Raw genomic sequence first — 27,400 nt, 5'->3', positions numbered from 1 at the left:
ATTGAGTAACCTGAACTAGCAGACTGCTATTGATGGAGCGCGATCTGGATACTCTGAGCTAGAGGGCAGCTCGAACGTCGATTGCTTAGTTGGTCAGTCAAACTTCAAAAGAGGAAGGTTTAGAGGTAGGGGTGATCATGGGTCAGGCCGGGCCGGGCTTTGCACTTATGATAAGGGCTATAGCTTAGGCCCAGGCCCGGCCCGGCCAAGGGTTCTGGGCCTGAAACATAAGCCCTAGCCCAGGTCTACACGGGCCTGATTCTAGGCCAATGTCTTTCATATATTTAAAACATTACATATCTATAATATTTTATATTAAATGACATAACATGCATATAAACTTACTTTATACATTACATAATATAAAATATTACATATAATATAAACTATACATGTAATGTTATAATATTTATATATAAAATAGACAATATAATGTAAAATAACTTTTATACATATGTAAACATTATATACAAAATGTGTAAGTTTAAATATATGCGGGCCGAGTCGGGCCCGGGCTCGGGTTGAAGTATTAAGCCCAAGCCCGGCCCTAAATTTTGTGAGCCTGATGTGGGCCCGGGCCTAGGCCGGGGTGGCTTACCCGGTGTGGGTGCTCCAATGCTTAAGTTAGTATTTTGTTGAGCGAACTAAATAATGGTATACTAGTGAAGGGAAGGGAGATTCATCATATGGATGGCCGAACCATGCAGGGTGGCTGGGCAAAATTTCAAAAAAATTCTTTCTCCCTTTTAGGAATCGTATTCCCTGAAACAAACCAAATCATATCTGTAACCAAAAGGAGAAAGGGATATACCCGATATGGAATCCACAAACGTAGCTTCAAACATAGGTGTTCACGCCCAAAGAGGTCACCAAATCCTGCCTCCACTGAAGATGATACAGCTTAGAATGAAGCAGGATTAGCAAAGTTCTTCAGCAAGAACTGCAATCCTTCAGCAAGGATCACGCAAGGGAGTGTGAGTACAACTTCAGGTCTGATTTTTCTAGCAAAAATCAAAATCAAGATCGAATCTTGATCAGTTTAAGACTCTGGAAATCGAATAGGGTAGGGCAGCAAGAATAAAGGAAAGAACTGGATTCAGTAAAAGTGTTTAATAGAAGGAATTCGCCCTCTATTTATAACCATTCAAGATCAGCTTCCTAATCCTATTAGGAAAGAGTTCTTTGATCCAAATCTTTATTTGGATCTGAACTCTTAAGTGGATAAGACTTATCTTATCCTCTTGCTAATCCATATCCAGATCTAAGCCCGAATTCACCCTCTTTTAATTAATCTCATTAACCCAGTTCGAAATAGGCAAAGCCCACTAAGTTATCATACTCACTTCCCTTTTAATTTGCTGGCTAGCTTGGCTCTCTTTGTATGGTGTGGGACCCTAACATTGATCTCCACAAAAGCCATATGGGTTCAGCCTAGCCTCTATTACAAGGCCTAGTCGAACTCACTGTTGAATACAATGAACCCCTGAGCCCATCAGTATGGGCTCTTAGCAGGCCCAACATTTATACTAAATGGTCCTTGGGTCCAGCCACCTTATGAAGGCCCAAGGACTATGGTCTTAAGTGAGATTAGCCCATCAAGTCTATAAGCCCTAAATGGTCTTACACTTAACCTCTCAGCCCATAATGATCAAACACTGTCTAACAAGAGAGGACCTCTCCCTCGGCTACAAGTTAAAGTGTCGCACTCTCTACTCGGGATGAATCCCAAGAATTAAAACCTTTTGCAAAACTTTTCATAAAACACACACACATATATGTATATCTATATAAATATATTTTGCAAAACAAATCTCAAACACGTCTGAAATCAATTGTCGGCAGTTTAGGTTTCCATTAAAGAGAGTTCAGTCCCCAATCATTCATTTTATTCGACAAAGGGGCTGGTTATGTCACTATAATCACCCACTCAGGTGAATTCTCGGACTGCCCCAACATGCCCAAGTTTTGACCCCCTCTAAGGATCTCATTGATTGGCATATCAAAGGCAGCCCAATCCAACACCTAGTGCAGTACTATAATTGAGTCTAGGGGTTAGGTGTAACTTTCCAATTTTGCCCATTTGTCTCCAAGGTCCAGGGCACAACTGGAAGCTGGTCCGATTTAGAGTTTCAAGCAAACCCGCACTACATGTGCTTCGGGTCTCACCCTGGCAGCTGAGACAAGTCGCCCCAACTGACTTGGCAGCACATTAGTGTCAGCCTTAGCAGGATAAACCTCCCCAGGTCTATCCAATAGCTATGAACATTCTAAATTAACACGAGTCTCATAAGTGTCCAGTTTAAGGGTATTACCCGGAAACACACCAGATATAATATGAATCAATTATGTATTATTATTCATTTACAATAAATGTCAAAAGTACATCAATTTGATTGGAGCTAAGGGCATTCATTATCTAACATCTAGTAGGCTAGTGAGCAGTAAATCACACGTACCTTAAGACGTTGGGGTTGGTGCCCTTATATAGATGAGCTACTGTAGGTCTTACGAAACACCTTAGAGACCTTCAGCCCGCGCTACTAGGAATCCGTTCCACGCCAAGAGGTGGACTTCGTGCTAGCTGATAAGGCTTATCGAGTCTGCCTGATTCGGGCAGGATGAGGATAAGGCTCACAGATGTGCATCATGATCCCGGAGAGGTTGGAGACAGCTGGCTAGATTCTAAAAGTTGGCTATGTGTCACCTCGGCTTGTTAGGCCATCATGAGTTGCTCAGAACTCTGCCTCAGCCGAGGTGCCCGAGGTACCCGAACTGGCCTGGCTTTCTAAGATGGTGGAAAGTGTCGAGTTATCGTCCAATCAACAAGTCGCTTCCACGTGTCTGAGTGTTGATAGATCAAGGCCATCATGAGTTGCTCAGACCTCAGCCTTAGCCGAGGTACACAAACTGACCTGGCTTGCTGAGATGGCGGAAAGTGTCAAGTCATCGTCCAATCAGCAGGTCGCTTCCACATGTTCGAGTGTTGATAGATCGGGCCAAATTACCCCTCATCAATTATCACTTCTGGGTATTGCCAAATTTACGGTGGCAAAGCTTCCCCTGCCAACAAGCCTCCCTCTCATTCACTCCATGGATTTTGCTGAGTTCGATGTGATGCCAATGCCTATCGTTGTTAGCGGTGGCGTCTGAGGGAGAGAACATGGAGATTGGGTTTGGGGTGCTTTTGGAGCTAATGGGACGATTAGCTCCGCACGCGTTGAGGGGGAATTCGTGTGGGAAGACAGGTGGCGGGCTTCCATTGCATGAGGTGTTTATCGGACATAGATTTAAACTTGCTTAGATGATGATTAGAATAATCAGATAGGGGTGTTAGAGGTTAATAAGGACAAGGTTTTAAAATCCAGACTAGACAAGAAACTAGTTTTGGGGACCGACTCTTGGGTCGAATAGTTCGATCGTTCATCGTTCAATTCAAATGAATGGTTCATTCTGATTTAAAAAATAATTAAAGTAATAATGGCTAAAAAAAGCGTTGTCTGAGTTGATGATTCGACCAGTTGAGTAAACGGTTCACTGATCAAATCAATGATTTTTGACCTAAGAATGATTTTAGGGTGAAATAGAACCAATTGCCTGACTGATTCCCAGGTCAACCAGTCTGACTGTCCGATCTGATTCAATTTTGAAAACTAGAGTAAGAACAGAGGGTGGATCCATTGACCATTTCACATAAGGCCGGGAATTCAAGTCAATTATGGTCCATTTGGTAGATAAGTCTAACTGGTTTGTGGCTTAAAATTAAGAGGTTTTTATTTTTAAAGAACAAATGTTTAACCTTATGCATTTTCGGAGAGTCCCGATTGGCTGGAGAAAAAATCATACACAGTACGCCTAGGCAACCTACCATGTGTGAACACGACAGTGTTTAGTAAGCATATTAGCATAAGATGCTGCTCCATATGGGCCCATGCGTACGAAGCATTGATGTATTCACTTGTAATAGGTTGCCTAGCCCGCTATGCATGATTTTGTCTTCCGTCTTTGTTTTATATTGTGGTGTTACGCACCGACTTCGTGACTGGTTTTGGCAAGTCAGTTGGTGTTGTTTAATTTGACTTTGCAAAATGATTGCTATTTGATGTATAAATTTGCTTACCATTTTTTTTAACAAGTCATCCAAATTTCTGATACTAGAATATACCTTCAAACCCGGAGTTTTACATTCTAGTGCATTATTGCCTTATTGGAATGCTATAGAATTTCTATAAAGAGTATAAATACAAATATGTGCAATGCAAATACATATAAAATATAAGGTTTTGTACTGTTCGATCATTTCCATCGATCTCATGGCATTTGGCTTCTAGTTAACCGGTCAAGTTTCGTTGCCCTATCATGCCCTGATCGACTCTTTGTTGCAGCAGTAGGTTAGAAATGCATAGTGCAAGGATCAGAACAAGCTGAAGCATGGGCAATTCATCGTGCTTTAATTTTTGCTATACACAGGACTCTTACCATCATTGACTCGTCCACAATAGCTAGTAGTATACATTCTACCAACAACAGATGGACACATCAAGTCTTAGTTGCATTAAGGCCATGTTTGGTTTAACTCTCATTTTTTCTCATTTTTATTTAACATGAAATTTTAAAATGAAAAAGAATGAATTAAAATGGACAGAATGAGAAAAACATTGATATGAACCAAATGATTTCTTTTTTCTTTTAGATTAATAAGTGCACTATGTTGCTCATTTTTATTTTTCAAAAGAATTCTGTGCTAATGGTCATCAACTATCAACCTAGGCTTCCAAAACTGTTGGTATAGTCGCAGTCTGACAGTAAATGTGGATAACTGCATTCACTAGGTCATAAACTTTTAAGTAACAATACACACATGCGCGCGTGCACACACACACATTGTTTTCCTTCTTTTCTCTTAAACTTCCTTCGATTGTTGGTATGTTAGGGTTGGCCAATGAAAATTGTGTGGGATCCACGGTAATATAAACTTTTCCTAGGGGGAAGAAGTCAAAATTAATTAGACTAAAATGCCCCTACAAAAAAAAAAGAATGGATAAGTGGTTGAGACAAGGATAAAAGTGGTAATAGAGGAACATGGTACATGGATAATTTTATGACGGACTAGAGGGTGAAATGACAATTTTTTGCACACGAGAGATTAAAAGGGATTTAAACACCCATAATTGGAGGACGGATTTGGCACTGGACAAAATAAAATGGTGAAAAAGATTGATGTATCTAACCATATAATTGGGAGAAGGCTTAAATGATGATGATGCATGGGAGAATATTGGAAGATCAGACTATATTTGGTTTGATAAAGAGTATAGAGAATAAGAGATATTGAAAGTTTAGAGAACCATGGTACAAGCAAATGTGAGCAATTTCGTCCTCTGTAGCCTAATTTGATACCTCTGATTATGTGGAGTGTACTGATTTGGGTATCAGCTAATTACCATGGCATATTGAGAGTAGTGCAAGGTATGTCCATTCTTTACCAAAATTTCTGAATGCCTCCTAAAAGAAACACCATTCCAGTTGTATGCTTCCTCCATGTCCATGCATATCTAGGTCCAACAGCCGAGAAGTTTGGCCTTTGGGCCCGTGTCAAATCCAACATGAAGTCAAAGCCCAAGTTGGTTCACTTAAAATTAAATCCAAAACAATTTGGGCCGGACTTGAGTTCGGTATGGGTGGTTGGCTATTATGTCTTTTTACTTACTTTTCGACATTTAACATTTCATTATCGTACATATTTAAAATATATATTCTATCTATTAGTAAAATTTATTTAGATTTTGAACCTTGCTTTTTACTAAATTGTCACAAGTTCAAGTTTTATACAAGTTAGTTAATTTTAATTTATTTTGTTCATGAAATACACTACCAAAGCCATTTTCAGTTTACTTTATAAAAAATATCTCATGAGGTTGATAATTTTAGTTTATTTATATTATTCAATATTCAATTGCAATCTTTATTTAATTTGAATAAGTTATAAACTGGCAGAGGGACCCTACTTCGCAGGGGCTGGAATGGAATCGTCGACCTGTTGATCTGTTGATCTAGTCTTTGGTTAAAAACTGTTGAATTGGTCAACGATCTATTGGTTCGAGCAGCCGAATCATCGACCCGTTCAATGGTTTTTGGCCATTTTTTTTACTTTTTTCTTTGGGAACCATCCAAGCAGTCGGTTATGTTTTATCCTAATCTCGGTCCCTTGCCAAAAATTGTTGAATTGGTCAACAACTCATTGACCCAGGCGGTCGAACCGTTGACCCATTCAATGGTTTTTGGTCTTTTTTTTATTTTTGTTGTCAGAACAGGCCATTCGTTTGAACCAAACAGTCGAACCGTCGACCCAAAAACCGGTGGCCAAAACGGTTTCGTCTTCAAGTCGTATGAGTCACACGCTCGAATGACATAACACATATGGTACTGCTTAAAGGACCTCAGACACTCAATTTTTTGCCTGTAATTTGTTTTGTTAGAACGGGTCGTCCATTTTTTTTTAATTGGGTAACGTCCAGGCAACCAATTCCGTTTTACCCCAATCCCGGTCCCTGGCCAAAAACCGTTGAATCTGTCAATGACCCATTGACCCAAGTGGTCAACCCGTTGACCCGTTCAATGGTTTTTGGTCTTTTTTTATTTTTTGAATTGTTGTTGTCAGAACGAGCCATCCGTTCGAACTGTTAACCCGAAAACCGATGGCCATAATTATTCCATTTTCAGGTCGTATGAGTCACACGCTCGAATGACATAACTAACACATATGGTACTGCTTAAATGGACCTCACACACTCAATTTTTTTCCTATAATTTTTGTTGTCAAAATGGGTCATTCATTCATATCGGACGATCGAACCATCGACCTGAAAACTGGTGGCCAGAATGGTTCCGTAGTTTTTTTCTTCTAAATTTTTGTTGTCAGAATGGGCTGTCCGTTCGAACCGAACAATCGAACCATCGAACCATCGACCCAAAAACTAGTGGCCAAAACGGTTCCGTTTTTGGGTCGTAAGAGTCACATGTTCAAATGACATAACACGTATGATACTATTTAATGGACCTCACAAACTCAATTTTTTGCCTATAATTTTTGTTGTCAGAACGGACCATCCGTTCAAACCGGATGATTGAATCGTCAACCCGAAAACTGGCAGCCATAATGGTTCCATAATTTTTTGCTTGTAATTTTTGTTGTCATAACGAGCCATTCGTTCGAACTGGACGGTCGAACCGTCGGTTGTCAAAACGTTATTAACAACACTTATCAATAATAGTAAGTAATTATACTATTTAATTAAATAATCATTAATGATAGTTTTAATAATATTATTTAGTTATTTTTAACATAAAAGTAAATATTAAATTTATGAATAGGATTTATTAATAATATTCATTAAATTAATAATTACCAAAATTAAATTAAATTAACAATATTTATTAGTAATAGTAATTATAATATTTTATTAAGTAATCAATAACAATATTTTTAATAACATTTTTAATTATTTTTAATATAACAATAATTACTAATTTTATAAATAGTATTTATTAATAACAATATTTATAATTTTAATTTAAAGTTAAAGTAAATATCTATTTATTAACGACATTTATAATAACAGTAATTATTAATTATAATCACTAATTATATATTTATTTAATTACTGTAATAATCAGTAATTACTGTTATTTATTTATAATAGTAATTAATAACTGTTATAATAATATAATAATAATTTAAATAACAGTAATTACTGTGCTCTCACGTGGGAATCTACTGCCCCAATCGTATTAATATATATATATATTTGATGGATATATATATATATTAATTTGTTGACTCCATCCATTTGCAACCCTATTGATAAGATCTCGAGACTTTGGATTAAATCCTGTCATCAAAAAAGTGTGGTATCATAAATAGCAGGGATGCTTGGCTTCGCTAGCCCACAAATTTCGAGCCTCGGTAACAGCTATTTTTCTTCCAAGCCTGGCCCAAATTGGACCTCCACCAAGCCTGCACATAATGCAGGTTGGACCCGGACCAAGCAAACCCTAGCCCAAATATTTATGTCATGCATGCATGTATGTATATAGGGTATTATATATTAATACAAAGATAATAAATATTTTATATATATTTTTTGTAATTTTATTTATAAATAAAATAAAATAAAATATTTAATTTAAAAAGCAGAGTTTATTAATAAGTATGGGCAAGCCCGGATGTCCGACCTGGGACTGGGCCCAGAGATATATTATCAAGCCCGGGGTGCGGGCTGGGCGGCCCTATAGAGCATTAATGCATTGTCAAAACCTGGCCTGGTCCGGCACATGATCAAAAGTAAATACCTAGATACTCTGAAATTGGATTATTGGAAGGCAAACGAGTTTAGTGTAACGTTTTTACGTTTTAGTGACAAGTAGTGTTGTAAAGTGGGTTGTGCTGCAGCCCAGCCCATACCCTTCAATCGTGCCGCAGCCCAACCCATACACGACACAACCCGCAAGCGGGCCGGCCACATTACACCTCGTGTCATTTGTCAAGAGACTCAAACCTCAAGTGTCACAACTCACAACAAGACAACATCAACATGTCCCGTATGCACTTATCGTTAAAACTTAGAACTTTCGTATTGCCTTGGACTCGCTCTAAAGTAGATCTCCTCTAAATTCATTCTCTGTTTTCATTCAGTAGGCGTTAAAACCGAAAATGTGCCTCTTTTTCCTTCCTCTGTTGCTTGCTCCTTAGAATTCAAAACTTCGTTGCTTTCATTCTGAATTCTGAATTGGTTGGTTTATTATGGGAATTGGGAAATAGGGCGTGCCCAGATCATATTGCATCCTAGAATCCTAAAACAATGGCTAAAAGAAGCGAAAGCACAGCGAAGCGGAGTCTTGCAGACTCTTCGAATAAAGAAGAAAGTTTTCCGCATTGACCCCTACGGGCGCTTTTAAATGATCAATAAGGTTAAAAAGAAATAGAGCGATTCTCTAGTCTTTCGGAACTGAGAGAAGGTACTGATCAAGGGTTTCCGCCACGTTGTATACAGGCAATTCCCAACACCCCTCCCCCCAAAGAAGAAGGAAAAACAAAAGAATCTTTCTTTCTGTGTTTTTTGATGAGGTTGATTTTAATGATCTGAAGGTACGGACTTATAATGTTAACATATCTCTTTTGTCACACTGCAAGAAAGATACCAAAGTTCAGTCGAAAGAAAGCATAGGGTCAACGCGAAATGAGCTGAGGAATTGTTCGTCCTGTTTGCTTTTTGAGGTAACTTTTGGAATTCTGTTGACCATTTTGTTGAATATTAATTGGGTATTGTAATACCCTTTGGGTTTTAGTTATTGCAAAGTATGGAAGTATCCCTGAAAATTCTTGATTGATGATTAAGAAAGTATTCCAAAGGTTACAAACCCGTGTACTTCAACTTAGTGGATTGGTGTGATATGGAAACCATTCGGTGCGGAAAAGAAGGATGTACAGATAAGTAACAATGGTTATGGTGCTTCATTGCATCCATTAACATAAATGGATTTATACAATTGAAAAAATTGTGCAAGATATAATGTTGATCTGATGCTACTTGGAAGTTGGCACTTTGAAGGTCACATTTCCCTATCTAGTTTTAATCTAATGACAATGTAACTGAAATGACACCATGTCTTGATGTTGCTTTCCAAAGTTCTCTCAATAGGCAAATAGGAAGTTATTCTATTGAGCCAAAAAATAAAGTAAAAGAAAATTAATCTTTTGAAATTGCGTGATATGCATTGCATTTTCACTTATTAGCTAAGTCTTCTCCTGTGTGAATTTCTCGTTTTGACCTTTGCTGATGTTCAATCCTGTTGGGTTAATCTTTTTTTCCCCATTTTTTATCCCAGTGTCTAGGTTTACTAACAGCTTTCATGAACAGGTCTGGGAAATTTGTCTTCACCTGATCATACCTCTTCTGGTACCCATCCCCTCATTCCCTTCAAATAAAATCAACCTATCTCCTTGGAAAAGAAAGTAGCATGATTGTCATTTGTTTGCCTATAAAATAGAATATGGGGTTCATGTTGAAGATATTTTGTCTAAAATCTCTTCTTAGTTTATTGGCTTTTTTTCTTGAGAGTATGTAAGAAGAGCATTTAGTGAAGATATTTTAGCATTATTTAGTCAGTCCAACTTACCTCTTCATTAATTAGATATTTTAATTTGAAGTTAATATCTTTCTCTCAGTCTCTCTAATAGGTAAGGGATAGAATTGTGGGGGTGACGAAGACACATTTGTATTAGCATGAGACATGCTTACTTCTTTTTCCTTTAATAATAAGATCATGCTTACATTATGTTGAGGACTCGTGAGTAGGATCTAGTCATGGGGCGATCCACGGGAAAACCTTCCTGTTTTCCCTTGTCTCTTCCCTTGCGTGGGGTACCTATCTTGCTCTTCTTGGGCGGAGGTGATTTGTTCAAGAGATCACCAACTCTCCTACTTTCTTGAGACTGAATATTCGATGCCTTTATTCCTCACTAGGGTCTCCTTAAATAGGAGAGGATTACAATAGTCCCACTCCTAGCTGGATGTGGAGACCTTCTCCTAATCTAACAAGAGTAAGTCACTCCTTATTCTGATCTAACAAGTAAGTCCTAATCTAATGAGGTAACAAGATAAGATAGGTGCTGTCGAAGTAGGTGGGCTGGGCCCACTGCTACTGCCGAAGTAGATGGGCTGAGTTGCGCCGAAGTAGATGGGCTAGGCTGGGCTTACTGTTGCCGCTAGCGACGCTGGTGAGTCTTCTCAGTAAATGCGTCCATAACATTACACCCCTCCTGGACTAAGAGCTTGTCCGCAAGCTCGAAGTCAAGAAAAGTCTCTTGAAGTTCGGCCAAGGGAACCCAAGTGGCTTCGGTTAGGGGTAGGTTGGCCCATTCAACCAAAACTTTGGGAGTGCCTCCAGTGACGCGAGAGCGGAGCAGAGCCTTTGGTTTAGGGACAAGTTTGCCTTCTTGTAGGGGCGGTAGGGTGGGAACCTGGTCCGGAGGGATGCCCGTAAACGGTTTCAGCAGGGAGACGTGGAAGACATCGTGAAGCCGACTGTTTGCTGGTAACTCGAGCTGGTATGCAACTGAGCCAATCCGCCGTAAGACCATGAAGGGCCCAAAAAATTTAGGGCCTAGTTTAGATGTGGCCTTGTGGCGTAAGGAGCGTTGCCTATAGGGCTGCAGTTTCAACCAAACGTATTGCCCTGGTTCAAGTGTTAGCTCCCGGTGGCGCTGGTCATAAGTGTGCTTCATGCGGAGCTGGGCTTGTTGTAGGCGAAGGTGGATGTCGGCGAGAAGGGCGTCGCGTTCCTGCAAGGAGTGGTCAATAGCCTCCAAACGGGTAGAGCCTGGTTCGTAGGTCAGTAAGCGAGGGGGGTCCCGGCCATAGACGACGCGAAAAGGGGTCATGCCGAGGGAAGAATGGTAGGCAGTGTTGTAGCAATACTCGGCCCAAGGCAACCAGTCCACCCACCGTCGCGGTTGGTTACCCACGAAACATCGAAGATACATTTCTATTGTGCGGTTGACCACTTCCATCTGACCATCGGTCTGTGGATGATATGCAGAAGAGAAGGCCAAGGTGGTGCCATGAAGACGGAACAGCTCCCTCCAAAACGCACTAGTAAAAACCGGGTCCCTGTCGCAGACAATGGATTCAGGCAGCCCGTGTAACCTGACAATGTGTGTGAAGAAGGCGAGGGCGACGACGGCGGCACTGTATGGGTGTGAGAGGGGAATGAAGTGGGCGTATTTGGAAAAGCGGTCTACCACCACGAACAGGACTGATTTGCCACCTACCTTGGGTAGTCCTTCGATGAAATCCATGGATATGTCAGCCCAGATCTGAGTGGGGATCGAAAGGGGCTGAAGGAGGCCTGTCGGGTGCAAGTTCTCCCATTTATGCTGCTGGCATGTGGGGCAGTTTTGGACAAAATCCCGGATAGAAGCTTTCATACCAGCCCAATGGAAATCAGACCGGACACGATGCAGTGTCTTCTGAATGCCCTCATGGGTGGAGTTGTGGATGCTCGAAATGATGGAGGAGATTAAGGGGAACCCGGGTGGGAGGTAGACCCGTCCCTTATATAGGACCAGGCCATCATGAAGGGACCAGTTGGAATTGGCAGTTCCGGACTGTATTTTCTGTACAAGAGGGGTCCATTTGGGTGACTGTGGTAGGGCCTTCTTGATGTCGTCCAAGAGAGAGAGCCGTGGTTGAGATAGCCCATACAAGGACATTCCTTCCTCATCGCGTCTGGAAAGGGCATCGGCTGCGCGGTTTGAGGAGCCCGCCTTATATTCTACTCGGAAATTGAACCCAAGCAGCTTGCGAACCCAGTGCTGCTGAGGGGACGTGGTGAGCCGCTGTTCCAACAAGTACTTGAAACTGTAGTGATCGGTTTTGACAACGAATGATCGTCCCCACAAATACAGCCTCCAATGCTGCACGGCCCTGGCTAGTCCGATTAGCTCGCGCTCATAGGTTGGTAGCTTCATATGCCGATCGGCTAGCTTGCGACTGAAGAAGGCGATCGGGTGTCCCTGCTGTTGTAAGACAGCCCCAATACCCCTACCGGATGCATCACATTCGACGGTAAACTCGAGGCCAAAGTTTGGTAGTTGTAGAACTGGAGTGGAGGTCAGGGCATTTCTTAATGTCACGAAGGCTGCCTCTACTGCATCGTCCCACCGGAAGGAATTCTTCTTGAGCAGATTAGTTAATGGGGCGGCTAGCAGACCATAATTCCATACAAATTTGCGGTAGTAGCCGGTCAACCCGAGGAACCCGCGCAAAGCCTTGACGTTTTGGGGACGTGGCCACTCCTTGATAGCCTGAATCTTGGAGTTGTCTACTGTGACCCCTTGTCTGTGGATGACGTGGCCCAGGTACAGCACCTGCCGTTCTCCGAAGGAGCACTTAGGACGTTTGAGAAAGAGTCTGTGCAGTCGTAGGAGCTTGAATACGGTCCGTAGATGATGTACATGCTCCACCCATGATTTACTGTACACGAGGATATCATCAAAGAAGACTAAGACAAACTTGCGCAGATGGGGCTGGAATACCTCGTTCATCAGTGACTGAAACGTGGATGGGGCGTTTGTGAGACCAAACGGCATGACTAGGAATTCAAAGTGGCTGTGGTGGGTGCGAAAAGCAGTTTTTTCCACATCTTCGGGAGCCATTCGGACCTAGAAGTATCTGGACCGAAGGTCTAGTTTGGAGAAGTATTGGGCCCCATGTAGTTCGTCCAACAGTTCGTCGACCACGGGAATGGGAAATTTATCTTTGATCGTCCAACTGTTGAGTTCCCTATAGTCAACGCAAAACCGCCATGATCCATCCTGTTTTGCTACCAAAAGGACTGGTGATGAGAAGGGGGAATGGCTGGTTCGTATAATCCCTTGTTTCAGCATCTCGGAGCACTGTTGTTCGATCTCGTCCTTCTGTAGATGTGGGTAGCGATATGGCCAGACGACGACTGGTTCAGAGCCTGCCACCATAGGGATTCGGTGATCGCAAGCTCGAGGAGGGGGAAGGCCCTTTGGTTCTTGGAATACATCTGAAAACTCAGCAAGGAGTTTTTCCATGGCTGTTGTCTGCATGGTTTCTGCTTGGAGTGCATGAGCCTGTGGTATTTTTGCCTTTTCTTTACAACCTTGCCACGAGACTTGCTTTCCATTCAAGTGGAAAGTCATGGTTAGTGCGCTGAAGTCCCATAGAATTGGGCCTAGGGTGATCAGCCATTTGATCCCGAGGACAAGATCGAACCCATCCAAGGATAGTACAAATAAGTCAGCAAAGAAGAGTTCAGAGTCCACCTGTATCTGGACATTTTTGCAGATTCCGGGGCTGTGGATTCTTTCGCCAGTCGCGACGGCTACCTGGAGCTGTGGACGGGGTTCGATTGGTAGATTGAATTGCAGGGCGGTGTGCTCACTCACGAAGTTGTGCGTGCTCCCTGAATCTACGAGTATCCGTACTGGTTTGCCTGCGATCCGGGCCTGCAACTGCATGGTCTGAGAGTTCTTAATGCCAGTAATGGCATGGAGGAAGATCTCTGGCTCGCATGCTGCGGGTTCTTCGTCGTCCTCCCCTTGCTCATCTACTAGGAGGCAGAAGAGCCTCTTGCACCGATGCCCGGCTGAATAGAGGTTGTTGCAATTGAAGCATTGGCCCTTCGCCCGTCGTTCGGCCATCTTTGCTCTAGACAATCTCTTAATGGGAGGAGCCACTACGCTGCTCCCCACGCTTGTCGCTGGTCTGGCGGTATTACTTGAGTGGGTCTTCTATTCTCTGTTGGCCGAAGGAAGGGGGTTTTCTACGGTTGATCTCGGGGGAGCCCATAAGGTCGGTGGTCGCCCTGGGCTGATGGTCCCGCGGCTGAGTTACAACTTGCGTTCGAACGCACGGGCTAGGTTCATGGCTGTTACTAGATTTGGTGGGTTCTGCATCTCTACGTCCACCCTCAGGGGTTCTGATAATTCGGCTGTGAACATGTCTACCTGCTGGTCCGGACGCACGGATGATGCTCTGGTGAGGAGGGTTTGGAACTGGCGTTGGTACTCTGCCACTGTTCCCGTTTGTTTGAGATTGATCAGCTCGCCCAAGGGGTTACTTGTCAGTGGAGGCCCGAACCTAAGAAGGCAATATGACTTGAACTGTGCCCAGCCGAGCCCGGGTTCTTCTTGCTCCAATCGGTAGAACCAGAGCTGGGCTTCTTCTGTTAAGTGGAAGGCAGCCAGGCTAACCTTGTCACGGTCATCAGTCCGTTGGTTGCGAAAGAACTGTTCGCACCTGTGCAACCAACCCAGGGGATCTCCGTTGCCATTGTAGGATGGGAACTCCAATCTGCTATATTTTGGAATAATGGTGGCTCCCTGACCGGTGGTCTGCTGTTCATTGGATGATTCCAACGGGTCTGGTTGGCGATTGCTGGTGGCTGCTGCTTCGTCGGCGTTCCTTTCTTTGTTAGAAAGGAACATCTCCATCAGGCGCCGAAGCTCTCTGATTTCATCCTTGATCTCTCGGACCTCGGAATTGGTTTCTGTGACACGGTGTTCAAGCTCGTGGACCCGAGATGGTAGCTGATCTGGATCACCCATGATGCCTTGCTCTGATACCAGATTGTTGAGGACTCGTGAGTAGGATCTAGTCACGGGGCGATCCACGGGAAAACCTTCCTGTTTTCCCTTGTCTCTTCCCTTGCGTGAGGTACCTATCTTGCTCTTCTTGGGCGGAGGTGATTTGTTCAAGAGATCACCAACTCTCCTACTTTCTTGAGACTGAATATTCGATGCCTTTATTCCTCACTAGGGTCTCCTTAAATAGGAGAAGATTACAATAGTCCCACTCCTAGCTAGACGTGGAGACCTTCTCCTAATCTAACAAGAGTAAGTCACTCCTTATTCTGATCTAACAAGTAAGTCCTAATCTAATGAGGTAACAAGATAAGATAGGTGCTGTCGAAGTAGGTGGGCTGGGCCCACTGTTGCTGCCAAAGTAGATGGGCTGAGTTGTGCCGAAGTAGATGGCTGGGCTGGGCTTACTGTTGCCGCTGGCGACGCGGGTGAGTCTTCTCAGTAAACGCGTCCATAACACATTTTTCACCTGATTTATAGCTTCATAGATCCTCCAGTTGTGTACTTTTTAAATGCCACCTTGATAAGACAGGGCATGTCTCTTTCTGTGTGTTTGCGTGTCTTAGCTATTTGTACGTTGGTTGCTCTGGTTGGTGACTTTATCTCAGTCTCTTGCCTTCAAATATGACATGTGAAAAATGAACAGTTTGATTTCGAATGTTTTGAATTCAAGTTATGAGTGGCATACTGATGGTAGGAAGTTTTAAATGTTTTTAGGAAAAATTTTCAGGAAATAGTATTATTTAATTATTTGTTTATATACAAATAATAGTAGTTATTCCCATTGATTTAATGTTTCTTTTTGTGTTAAACTGGTTTTAAAACACAATTGGACATTTATGAATCTGGCAATAACTAATAAGCAGGAAAGGAAATTGCTTTGGAGAATACAATACACTCAATTTTAAAAGTTAAAGTTATATTTTATATATGATAAAATCTATTAACAATGCAAAGGGGAAGCATATTTGAGATTCTAATGCTGCATAATGGGAAAGTGGAGTGGGAAGAACAGAATGCTTGGGATGGTAGACATGAGTATAACTGCATCCTAGAAAATTCAAGGGTCACCTAGATGTATTTGAAAGAAGAAATATGAAAAGAAGAAAGGGATTAGGCTTGTAACTTCACATGCATTTTAATTTAAGATGTTATTGGCTGAAAAATGGTTGCATTCCTAATGGGAATGATTGAAAGATGCTTTGCTATGCAGTTCATTAAGCTTTTGGTGATTGTTTCTAGTTCCTAATGGGGATGACTGAAAAAAAAGGCCCATTAAGCTTTTGATGATTGATTTTAGTTCCTAATGGGGATGACTGAAAAATGGTTCATTAAGCTTTTCGTGATTCTTTACTCCCCTCCCAACCCCCAGGTCTCCCATTGATGGATGATTGGGAGTTTTATCTTAATTACAATTTTTTCTTCTTTTGATCAAGTCGTCAAGACCCCATTTTCTCCAACCTCTAAGCTTCATAAGTCAAGAGAGGCTCCATTTATTGTTAAGCATGACAAGATCTCAATCTTCTTCTAAAAGGGCATCCCAGTGCACAAGACTCCTGTCAATGCAGGATCTAGGGAAGGGCAGATGTATGCAACCTTACCCATGTTCATACAGATGTACACAAGATTTCAATCTTCTTCTCTTCTTGGTTATTTGGTCATAAACTTCCTGTCTTTTCCTTTTTTATTTATTTATTTTTTGCCTTTTTGGCCAGTTACCAGATCAAAAAAGCTTGTTAATGTAAAAACTGAGAAACAGTGAAATACAAAGTTTCCAATAAAGAAAAACTAGGCTTAAAAAAAAAACGTAAGCAGCATCACATACTGGTTTATAAGCACCAGTACTAAGTATACAATATCATGGTTATCCCATGTACTATGCAATGGTTGTTGTTAAAGTGAGCCGAATAGGGGTAGTTTAGTCATCTCATGTTTGTTAAGTACCTTGCTTATGTGGCAGTTTTATTAGAGATACTCTGCCCCACACTTAAGGACAGTTTAGTCTTTGTAAATGTTATTAGAACCAAATAAACATTAGGGGGTCGAATGAATAGTGAATCAATCAGTTTCGATTAAACCCTCCTGTTCTCTCTTTCTCTTTTCTTCTTCTTCATCTTCTTCTTCCTTCTCTCAAGGTTCGGGTTACTGTAGATGCATTCGAAACATGGTATCAGAGCGAGGTTCCTGACCTGCTTCAGTTTGTAAAGCATCTCATCTGTGTTCGTGATACCTTCTTCTTCGTTTTTGGTTAGTTAATGGAGAGAACTGGTTCGCCCTAGGTCTGAGACATCACAGCTCGTTTCTCTCTGCTGCGCAGTCTTCTTCATCAAGGAAAGTGATTTCAGCAGTGAATGGTTGGCTGATACTCTTAAAGGAAGGTTGGTTATCTAGTCCTTTTGTGTTGCTGGTATTTCTGGGTAGAAACCCTTTAAGAATCAGTTAGTACTGATTAGAACCTAGAGAACTAGGTTCATTGTTGCCTTAGAACGGGCTGTGTACAGTAGCCGAATGGTGTAGGGGCTGCTGTAAGTGGTTGAGTGGGTTAGGGCTGCTACAGGTGGCCGAGTGGTGTAAGGTGTAATGCAGTGACCTTGCCGAGTTCTTTGTGGTTGTGTAATGCCCTCTTAAATGTGTTAAACAAGTCTGAACTGGGTGTAGCATATTTGACTGTGTTATGGTGCTTGTGGTGCACAACTTTTATTGAGTGGTTGTAAGAGGGCCTACATGTGATTAGTGAGTGCTAAATTGATGCTTATGTGGTTGTGGCTTTGTGAAGTCAGCAATAGTGTGAATAAGAACAAGGCGTGGGCTCTCACTGTTGTGTTTAGGGGCTGCAATAGGTGCTGAAATATCAAACTGTGAATAACATCAGTCAACTTGTAGCTGAGAAGTCAGGTTAGAGGCAACTGTGAAAGAGTACAATGGCAGCAATAGGAGATGGGTACAATGATCAGAAACCTAGTGTGGTGGTTTCCCTCAACTACTTAGGGGTACAAATGACCTCAATTAAACTGAATGGGGAAAACTATGTTCCATGGGCTAAATCTGTGGAAGTTTTTCTCAAGGCAAAGAGGAAAGTGAAGCATGTAAAAGATGAGAAGCCACCGGCTGACTCTCCAGGGTTTGATGATTGGAAACAATAAGATGCTCAAATCATGACTTGGCTGTGGAATAGTATGGAGCCCAAAATTAGTGCCAACTTCATGTTCCTTGATACGACTAAGGATATATGGGAGCATGCTAAGAAGCTATATTCTGGACAAGATAACACAACAAGAGTATATCAGCTTTATCAAGAGTATTTTGATTTACAACAAGGAACCAAAACACTAGAAGAATACAATGCCTACATGAAGAATATAAGGAATGAACTCAATGTCTATCATCCCCTCACTCCAGATATTAAAGTTCAGCAACAGCAAAGGGAACAATTAGATGTTACAAGATTTTTAGTGGGGCTGAAGTCAAAGTATGAACCAGTTAGAGCCCAAATATTGAGGGACTCTTCTCTTCCTACACTTGAGGAAGTATTCTCAAGGCTTTGTAGAATTTTTTTGGGACAAACAGAGAACTCCACACAGTCTGATAGATCAACACTTGGACAACTAGAGGAGATGGACATAGTACAAGAGGGGGAGGTCATGCTCCCCGAGGAGGCCGTGGCAGTTCCATGATTGGTCGGGGTGGTCGTGACTCAGGGGGAGGCCGTGGCAGAGAGAAGAATAACTCTACAAGGAAGTGTACTCATTGTGGTAGGGAATGACACACAATGAATTTCTGTTATGACCTACATGGCCCTCCCTCTAAATGGGCTAATCATGTTGTAGCAGGTGAGGTTGATATCAGTGACAGTAAACAAGCAGACCGGACTTCTCCCACATCTACATCTACTTCTGGGAGGGAGATGGTGAGTGTACCGCGTGATGAGTATGAACGGTTCCTTCAAACTACTTCACAGCATACCACTGCCACACTTGCCCAATCAGGTATTGCTTGCATGTCATCTAAAACCCCTCCCTGGATTATTGACCCTGGAGCCTCAGATCATATGACCGGGACTCCATGTGTGTTCTCTTCTCTTTCTGAAACATCCACATCACATACTGTTACACTTGCCAATGGGTCCTTATCTCCCATCTGTGGTGTTGGTAATGTTGACATGGCTTCTATGCCCTTATCATCGTCAATGTGGTGAGTCAATTCATGCAGAACCCTCGTATACCTCACGGGGATGCAATTCTTAGAATTGTAAGGTATCTGAAAGGAGCTCCAGACCGTGGACTATTGTATAAACCAAGAGAAAAACTTGAAGTAGTGGGGTATACAGATGCAGACTAGGCAGGCTCAGTGAATGATAAAAGATCTACTACAGGCTATTGCACATTCCTTGGAGGAAATCTTGTGATGTGGAAGAGTAAAAAGCAGACAGTTGTGGCCAGAAGTAGTGCTGAAGCTGAGTATAGGGCCATGGCACATACTACCTGTGAGTTAGTGTGGTTGAGGAATCTTCTACAAGAAATTGGGTTTCACATGGATAAACCTATGAGACTGTATTGTGACAACCAAGCTGCATTTCATATCTCATCCAATCTTGTATTTCATGAGAGAACAAAGCATATAGAGGTTGATTGCCACTTTGTGAGGGAGAAGGTCCTTGTTGGAGAGATAAACACAGAACATGTGGGCTCGAATGATCAATGGGCAGATTTGTTTACAAAAGCTTTAAGCTTAGGGAAAGTGAACTATCTATGTAACAAGCTGGGATTATATGACATATATTCTCCAGCTTGAGGGGGAGTGTTAAAGTGAGCCGAATAGGGGTAGTTTAGTCATCTCATGTTTGTTAAGTACCTTGCTTATGTGACAGTTTTATTAGAGATACTCTGCCCCACACTTAAGTAAGGGTAGTTTAGTCTTTGTAAATGTTATTAGAACCTAATAAACATTAGGGGTCAAATGAATAGTGAATCAATCAGTTTCGACTAAGCCCTCCTGTTCTCTCTTTCTCTTTTCTTCTTCTTCATCTTCTTCTTCCTTCTCTCCTGGTTCGGGTTACTGTAGCTGCATTCGAAACAGTTGTTATGTGCACAATCCAACTATAGTGAAATGTATCCTTCCTTGTCTTTCATTAGCTTTACTCCTTTTTTTGGCATGTAGTGTTGTTTGACTAGTGGTAAATATGTTTATTTTTCTTTTATGTTTTTGGAGAGGGCCCTGTATATTTTTGACAAGTGGTGCTTATGTTGTGTAAAGAGACTGGGCTGAATGGGCCCTAGTATCTTTTCTTGTAGTATGTTTTATTTATTTGTTAGCTAATGGGCATATCTTAATGGGCCTGTTATTTCTTTTACTGGTTCTCTTTATGTTACTGCCTAGCTGGCCGCCCACCTAAGGGTATACTTGTAATTATGTTAAGATTGAAGTTTGGTAAAAGGATTAGAGAAGGGAGGGAAGAGACATTCGAACTCTTCTTCTTCTTCCTCCTCTTTTCTCCATCTTCCTTCTCTTGTACTGCTGTTCTCTTCTTTTCTTCCTCTTTTTTGTCTAATTTTCCCAAGTTTACATCAGATTTAGAGGACTGATTTACAACTTGCTGGGGTAGTGATCCACCATCCATTGTTTCTATATGATTTTATGGGTCAAGTGAAATGGTTGGAACTATTTGATCAATAGCATTCACTTTATTATTTGGAAAAGTTTGCTATGGTTTGAATGCAAAAGATCAGGATCATTATGTTAGACAGTTGTGATATAGGCAATCACATCTGAGATTCTGACCATGTTCTTTTTTTTCTATGCATAAAACATATGACATGGGAATAAGAATATGAGACTTTTCAAAGTATTTGTAAGAATACCCTTATTTTTTATTCCCTATGAAAATTACTTATCTGAGATACTAATTAGGAAAAACTTTACTTACCTGGGACCTCTGAGTACTCAAAAACTGAGAAGAGAGGCCAAACAAGTTGTTCTTTCATTTCTTGTATGTATTCCATGAGTGCCGTTATGGAAAGTCTCTATGGTCTATCCAATAGGCAACTTAGACGGTAGTCTTTCCAGAGACTAGGTTTACATATAGGTTCATTCTAACCTATTTTATAGTTATCCAATTTCCAATCTGATGATGCCATTTATATGTAAGGATAATTAAATCTGCTTCTGTGAAAACTAGGAATGCAACTTGGGTTGGGTTGAGCTGGGGATTTGTTAAATTTTCAATGGGGAGCCTGATGTAATTGAAATTCTTCAAATTGGGCAACCTGACTTCAACCCCTAATGAAAACATGACATCATTCAATTCTAGTCAACTGCATATGATATATTGACACATTCATTTCTTTTGATAGATATTTGGCACTCCAAAAGACCACATGAATCTAAGCCTTTCCATGACCACATTTTTGTGCAAATCTGTTATCGATGATCACATGTGGTTTTGCAATTACCAGGTACAGTTTGCATCTCTTTTGTATGTATGTGTGGGTCTGTGTGTTTTGCTCAAGGGTTTGCATTGTTCGTTGGGTCATTTTGTTCAGGCCCTTAATTTAACTGTTTCTTTACATTGGCTTTGAGCATTGTAAATATTGGCTCTGCCTTTCCCCATATCATGCATGTCTTTACCTTTGAACCATTCCTCAGCATGCAATACGTGTTCCACCTATTGGGTAGTCTATAACTAGAATATTATCCTGATGTTTTTTCACATTTACAACTTCAACATGAAACCTTCTGATAGCTCTATTGTCAGCTCATGCATACATGAACCACATGCAGTTGTTTGTTTGTTTGATCAATTATGCATGCTGGCCCACCAAAATTTTAAGTGTTGTTCACAAACTGTCCAAGTGTTTTACCAGTAGCAGATGAATGAGAATTCTTTTGAGACATAAATAAAGAAATTCTGGGCTGAAACCAGCCTACTAATAGCTAACTATAAGAACTTCCCATGCACAGTGTACCCTTTCTCACTGGCCTACCCCTCAGGGGGAGGAGGGGTACAAGTCATTCCTATCAGCTCCATCTGTAGCTAAAGCATATGCTAAGGAATTGGCAGATCCTTGGACCCATCTAAATGAGGTGTTTGTGTTGGATGCCAAGTCCCTAATGGAATGAAAATGTATCCATGAATCAGATTCCTTGCCCCCTTATCCACCCAATTATTACTTGAGAGTTTCCTTCAATCTCCAATCTATCATAACCCACGGAGGCTGACAACCTTAGCCCCCATAGAAGAGGCAACAGATCAGTGTGATTGGAGTTCTCATTTCCAATAGGACCTAAATAGACTTACATGATTTCACATTCTTGGTTTCTGAATGACTTCCCTGTACCTGATCTTACTTGGTATTGCACTGCTTCATCCAACAAAAGCTTAATTTAGCCACATTGTGGGACTGGTTAAGACAAAATAGTTGCAATGTTCTACTTGAAGATGAAACTGCAATATGCCAGCTCAAAAAGATGTTTTCAGTGCTAAAGTATTTGTACTGTTTTCTTGTTTTGAGCCAGTGGGCCATTCTCACTATAACAGTCTAAGCTCTCTCTCTCTCTCTCTCATCTGGAAACTCTCAAATCTGAATTTAAAATTAAGCTGTTTTTTATAAGCTTACCCACATAAACATGGCTCCACTGGACCCACCTGAAATTGTGAGCAATAATGGGACAATGCTTAAGCATGTGGTCTTTTGTTTCCAACCACGGATGGCATATGTGTTCTCATTGATATGGTCTGTTCAGTGAATGATCAGTACTAATCTAGTCCAAGAATAGAAATACCAGATATTCCCCCATTCTTTTGGACATCTACCAGATGGGATGGGCAAATCACTGAGGAAAAGTTACCAAATGGTTAGTTCATTCAATTGAGTTGACTTTCTGGGCTACAAGGTCTTGTACTAATCGTTGATTAGATAGTCTGGATTTTGTGTGATCATAATAACATGGTTAGAAGTTTTACCATATTGAAACAGTTCCATTCAAATCCTCACCTTATTTGCTCCCGGATTCTGTTCTATTATTTCTTCTTTTCTTCTATTATTCCAAAATAACTTTTCATGATGCCGATGCTTTTTTCTTCATAGATTTCTGTTCCTCACAATGAAACAGAGAAAGTAGATTGGGGGTGGTATTGACAAAATGACCCTTGTGGAGGTTTTTCATCATAAGCTTTCAGTTTAAGATATCTCAAATTTGAAACAATAATAGGTGCATAATTAACATAGGAACTGATTATAGATAGGAATTTGATCAATATATATGGTGGCAGCTTTGGAGGTTCAGCATTGTACAAGAATCCATTTTACATATCCCCAAACCAGGTTTCCCTCTCCCCCTCTATACATGTGTTCTTTTATTTTGTTTTCTCTTTCTTTGTCATGGATTGTGCACTTGTGATGTCTATACTGTTGTGCTGAAATTGAGAGTGATTAACCGAGGAGGATGCAAAAGCTCATCCATCCTGTCAAAGTGGCCATCTTATACTGTTATACAAAACTGCACAAGATCTAGTGGGTAGTATGTGCTGTGCATGTATATAACAATGAACCTATGATGCCTAGATATGGATATGAACACAGACACGGATATGAGAAACAGGGATTTGACTCTCTATTTCATAAAATTCTGGACATAGCTATGGGGATGGGTATCCCATGTAATTTTCTTCTGTCATGCATTTATATCTTGTTTTTGAAGCTAAATATCATTTCTCAAGACTTGTGTATTGCCAAATTTAATTAAAATTTTAACATATGCAGATTCTTTTATAGTATAATTTTGTTAAAACATATCCAAGTATAATAGGTGGACAAAAAAAACAATCTAGTGGGTAGAATGTACTTTGGTGAAGAATCTACACCCCATATATACTAGTCTACTCATACTTCTTTGGTATTTGCTATAGAGAATGGAAAATGAATGATATGCCTACTTGCATTAGTGAGATGAAGAGGCCTGATTCTCTTTGTTTATTTTCATGTAGGACATGGGCCATGTGGTATGTTTTGGTACTTGAAGAATCACTGAATTGGACAAATCTAAAATAGGTAGTATGAGAATATATCACGATATCTCATCAGTAGGAGCTAACGTCCCAGAATTTATTCTATACCTTACATGCAGTGAAGCCTTGTGCCTAAGCAGTTATTATCAGCATAAGAATTTCGTGTGCGTGTGTAGGTAGATGGATTCTTTAAGTACATTATCTTCACTTTTACCCATAGAGATTTTCTTGGTTTTGTTTTTTTGAGGGTCCCCTGATGACACAATATTCTCTTTCTTTATGAATCTCTACTCAGATTTCTGCAGTAGAAAAGAAGAAAAAAGCTGGCAAATATGCAAAGAAAAAGAAGATTGGGACAAAGACAAAGAGGAAGATGCATGGGCTGTCAAATCCAGTGGAGCCTGACGAGTTTGTAGATATGTGGAAAGAATAATATGCTGATCAGTGGATCATGTGTTTGTAATTTTGGGTGGGGGTGTCAATGGACCGGTTTTGGGTTGGACCCATCCAAATAAAATCCAATTTGGACAGATTGAATGGGCCAATAAGGCATTGAATTGGACCAGTTCCAGATTTAATAGTCCAAAGTATTTATTGGATTGGATTGGATATGGTCCATCCGTAATGAACTTATATTGGATTGGTTCGGATCAAACCAATATCCGGTCCATTCCATTAATAGAAGATAAGAATACTGAATACAGGTGTCAATGGACCAGATTTGGACCAAATCTGGGCCAATTGACACCATAAAATTCCTTGTTTGCAGTGTAAGGGCAGATTTGGTTTAGACTTTAGAGTTATTCCCCCCGAGACCACCCTTGTTCTTTGTGAAGAAACATGTCCTAACAACTCTTCATGTTGAAGGGTGGTTAATTTTAAATGATAAAGAAAATATTTTGGCAGGTAAAATATTTGCATGAAGAAACAATTATTTATAAAAATGCTATTTTCATTAAAACTTCCAATGTTTGGTTGCAGCTCTGAAAATATGGTCATGGCAGAATTATTTTGATGATTCAATCAAAACATCAACACACCATACGCAACAATTGAGTATCACGCGATTCAGAAGGGACAATGCCCTTTTTTTCAGTATAGTATTTCAAGGATAAACATCTTAGGATGGGGTTTAAAGCTTTTATTTTATATAAAGAAATCCCGATCGTACAGTATTTTTTATATGATATGATATAATATCGGGTAAAAGACTTGAACATGCTTTGATGTCTGAATGGGGGTTAGTCAAAAACCCCTCTCCTTGTTTTAAGGTAGAAGACAACCCCATTTCCTCAATTGCTTGGGCAATAGTGGTGACTTCATGCCTATGGGTGGGACTGGTTGAGATAACCAAAGTTCAAAGTAGCGACACAGGCTGATACCTAGTAGCGCGTATCGGCCTGTATTGGTGTTTTTTTAAGTTTTATGTATTTTTTTCAAAACTGGTTCTAAGGGGTTGATTTAAGGCCCGGCTACCCTCCGAACCATCGTTAGACCTGATACAAACCCAGGAGGGGCATATCGGGAAGCCATTGACATGATACATATCGGTCGATGCATATCGATACTTTGAACCTTGGTCATAACTGAATTTGGGAGATGTCAAGTACATTGGGGTCCAAGTTCTTGTTTCCAAGGTATGTATGTGTTTTGGGACTAGCAGTGTGTATGAGTATGGATATGCCCTCCAAGTTTCTAAATATTGATACGAGTCGATTGGCCTATGTTGGTACATTTTTTTTAAGTTTTATGTAATTCTTTTAAACCAGTTTAGAAGGATCGGTTTAAGGCCCAGCTACCTAACCGGTAGTTGACCTGATACAACCCTTGGAGGGGCGTATCGGTAAGCCACCAACACAATACGTATCAATCAATACGGGCTGATACGTATCAATACTTATGCTGGAAGAAGCCACCAATTTATAGGGTGATGTCTTAAAGACAACCCTATATCATATCTTATATAAGGGTAAAATTATCTTTTCTATTCAAACCGTTAAAGGTAATTGTGGGAAGGCATATTTAAGTCTAATTGAAAAACTCCTAGTATGTTTGGGTCAATTTATGAAAAGTCAGGTATGTTTAAGTCTTGCTCTTGCCTATGATATCTTAAATTTTGACTTGAATCAAGAGTTTCAATGGATGAGATTGATCTAAATAGACAGTTATACAATAGAACTTAAAAAAAAAAAAACAAAACAAAACAAAACCCATGATTTCATCAAATAGTTTAGGTAGAATGACTCGCTCTTAAGAGGAGCTGGTCATCCTATCCCATTCTCAATATAGTTTTTGATTAAAAACCAAATATTAAATCATCACCATCCATCATGTTTAATCATTCCCTGTTGTCATATTCATCGCTAAATTATGGGTATTTAAATCATTTTTTTTTAAATATTATTATATATAACCAATTGCACTTTGTACCCAACCATTATCAAATGTTACAAGTTACAACTACATGATGGGACTATCAGGTTATTATATTATATATAACTAATTTAGCTGAGTTTACATCTGGCCCCCAGGCTCCCCACAGAGCACATCCCAAAAACGCCCCACATACACATCTTAGCGTGCATTGAGAACATCTCTTGTACTTGTCATTAGGGGATGTTCCCAATACACAGTTAGGATGTTTTGTGAGATGTTTTTGGGACGCTTTTTGGGCCCTATTGAACAATCATCAATCGATAATTCTTTGAGGAGATAGACATGTAAAATTCAATTAGGGATAAGTAGACTGTACTCCCCTTCATAAATCTGAAATTATAGCCACCTCCTATTCTATTAGTAGCTCCCCCTATAAGCCTCATCCTGCCTGTGGATTTGGTATCAATCTACCAATCTCTCTCTCTCTCTCTCTCTATCTATCTATCTATCTATATATATATATATATATATATATTAAAATTGGTCTGTCCATGTCAGCATGTCTCTCCTTTGAGAGAATCTATTTATCTATTTTTTCTTATTTTCTTTTATTTTAAAAATAGAAAACAGTAAGTATTGCTTAATCTTGATTAGATTAATAAAGATGCACACTATTAGAGAAAGACCTTTGGGTTTTCCAATGCCTCTTATTTTAATGCATGTTATTATTACATTTAAGAGAGAGAGAGAGTAGTAATAATATAAACCAAATAATATAAATAGGTTGAGGTTAAACAATCAAAAAATTATTAATTTAAAAATCCGCTAAACTTTCACTAAAAATAAAT

General features: G+C 40.4%; 1 long non-coding RNA gene across 3 annotated transcripts; it reads left to right on the top strand.

Moving 5' to 3' along the window:
* The first annotated feature begins 8,670 nt into the window (after positions 1 to 8,670).
* Positions 8,671 to 25,095, top strand: LOC148803849 (uncharacterized). 3 transcript variants are annotated; one of them, XR_016080192.1, is made up of 3 exons: positions 8,671 to 9,274; positions 24,156 to 24,340; positions 24,472 to 25,095. It is a non-coding gene; the product is annotated as an uncharacterized LOC148803849 (long non-coding RNA). The 3 variants fall into 3 exon arrangements; XR_016080194.1 differs by having other exon boundaries at positions 24,156 to 24,348; XR_016080193.1 differs by having other exon boundaries at positions 24,156 to 24,352.
* Positions 25,096 to 27,400: the final 2,305 nt, after the last annotated feature.

This window comes from Nelumbo nucifera, chromosome 1 (genome assembly GCF_055504915.1).
Source record: "Nelumbo nucifera cultivar China Antique chromosome 1, China Antique-T2T, whole genome shotgun sequence".
In the NCBI taxonomy this organism is placed as follows: domain Eukaryota; kingdom Viridiplantae; phylum Streptophyta; class Magnoliopsida; order Proteales; family Nelumbonaceae; genus Nelumbo; species Nelumbo nucifera.
Note: the sequence above shows the minus strand (reverse complement) of the source record. Positions and strands in the feature narration are given on the sequence as shown.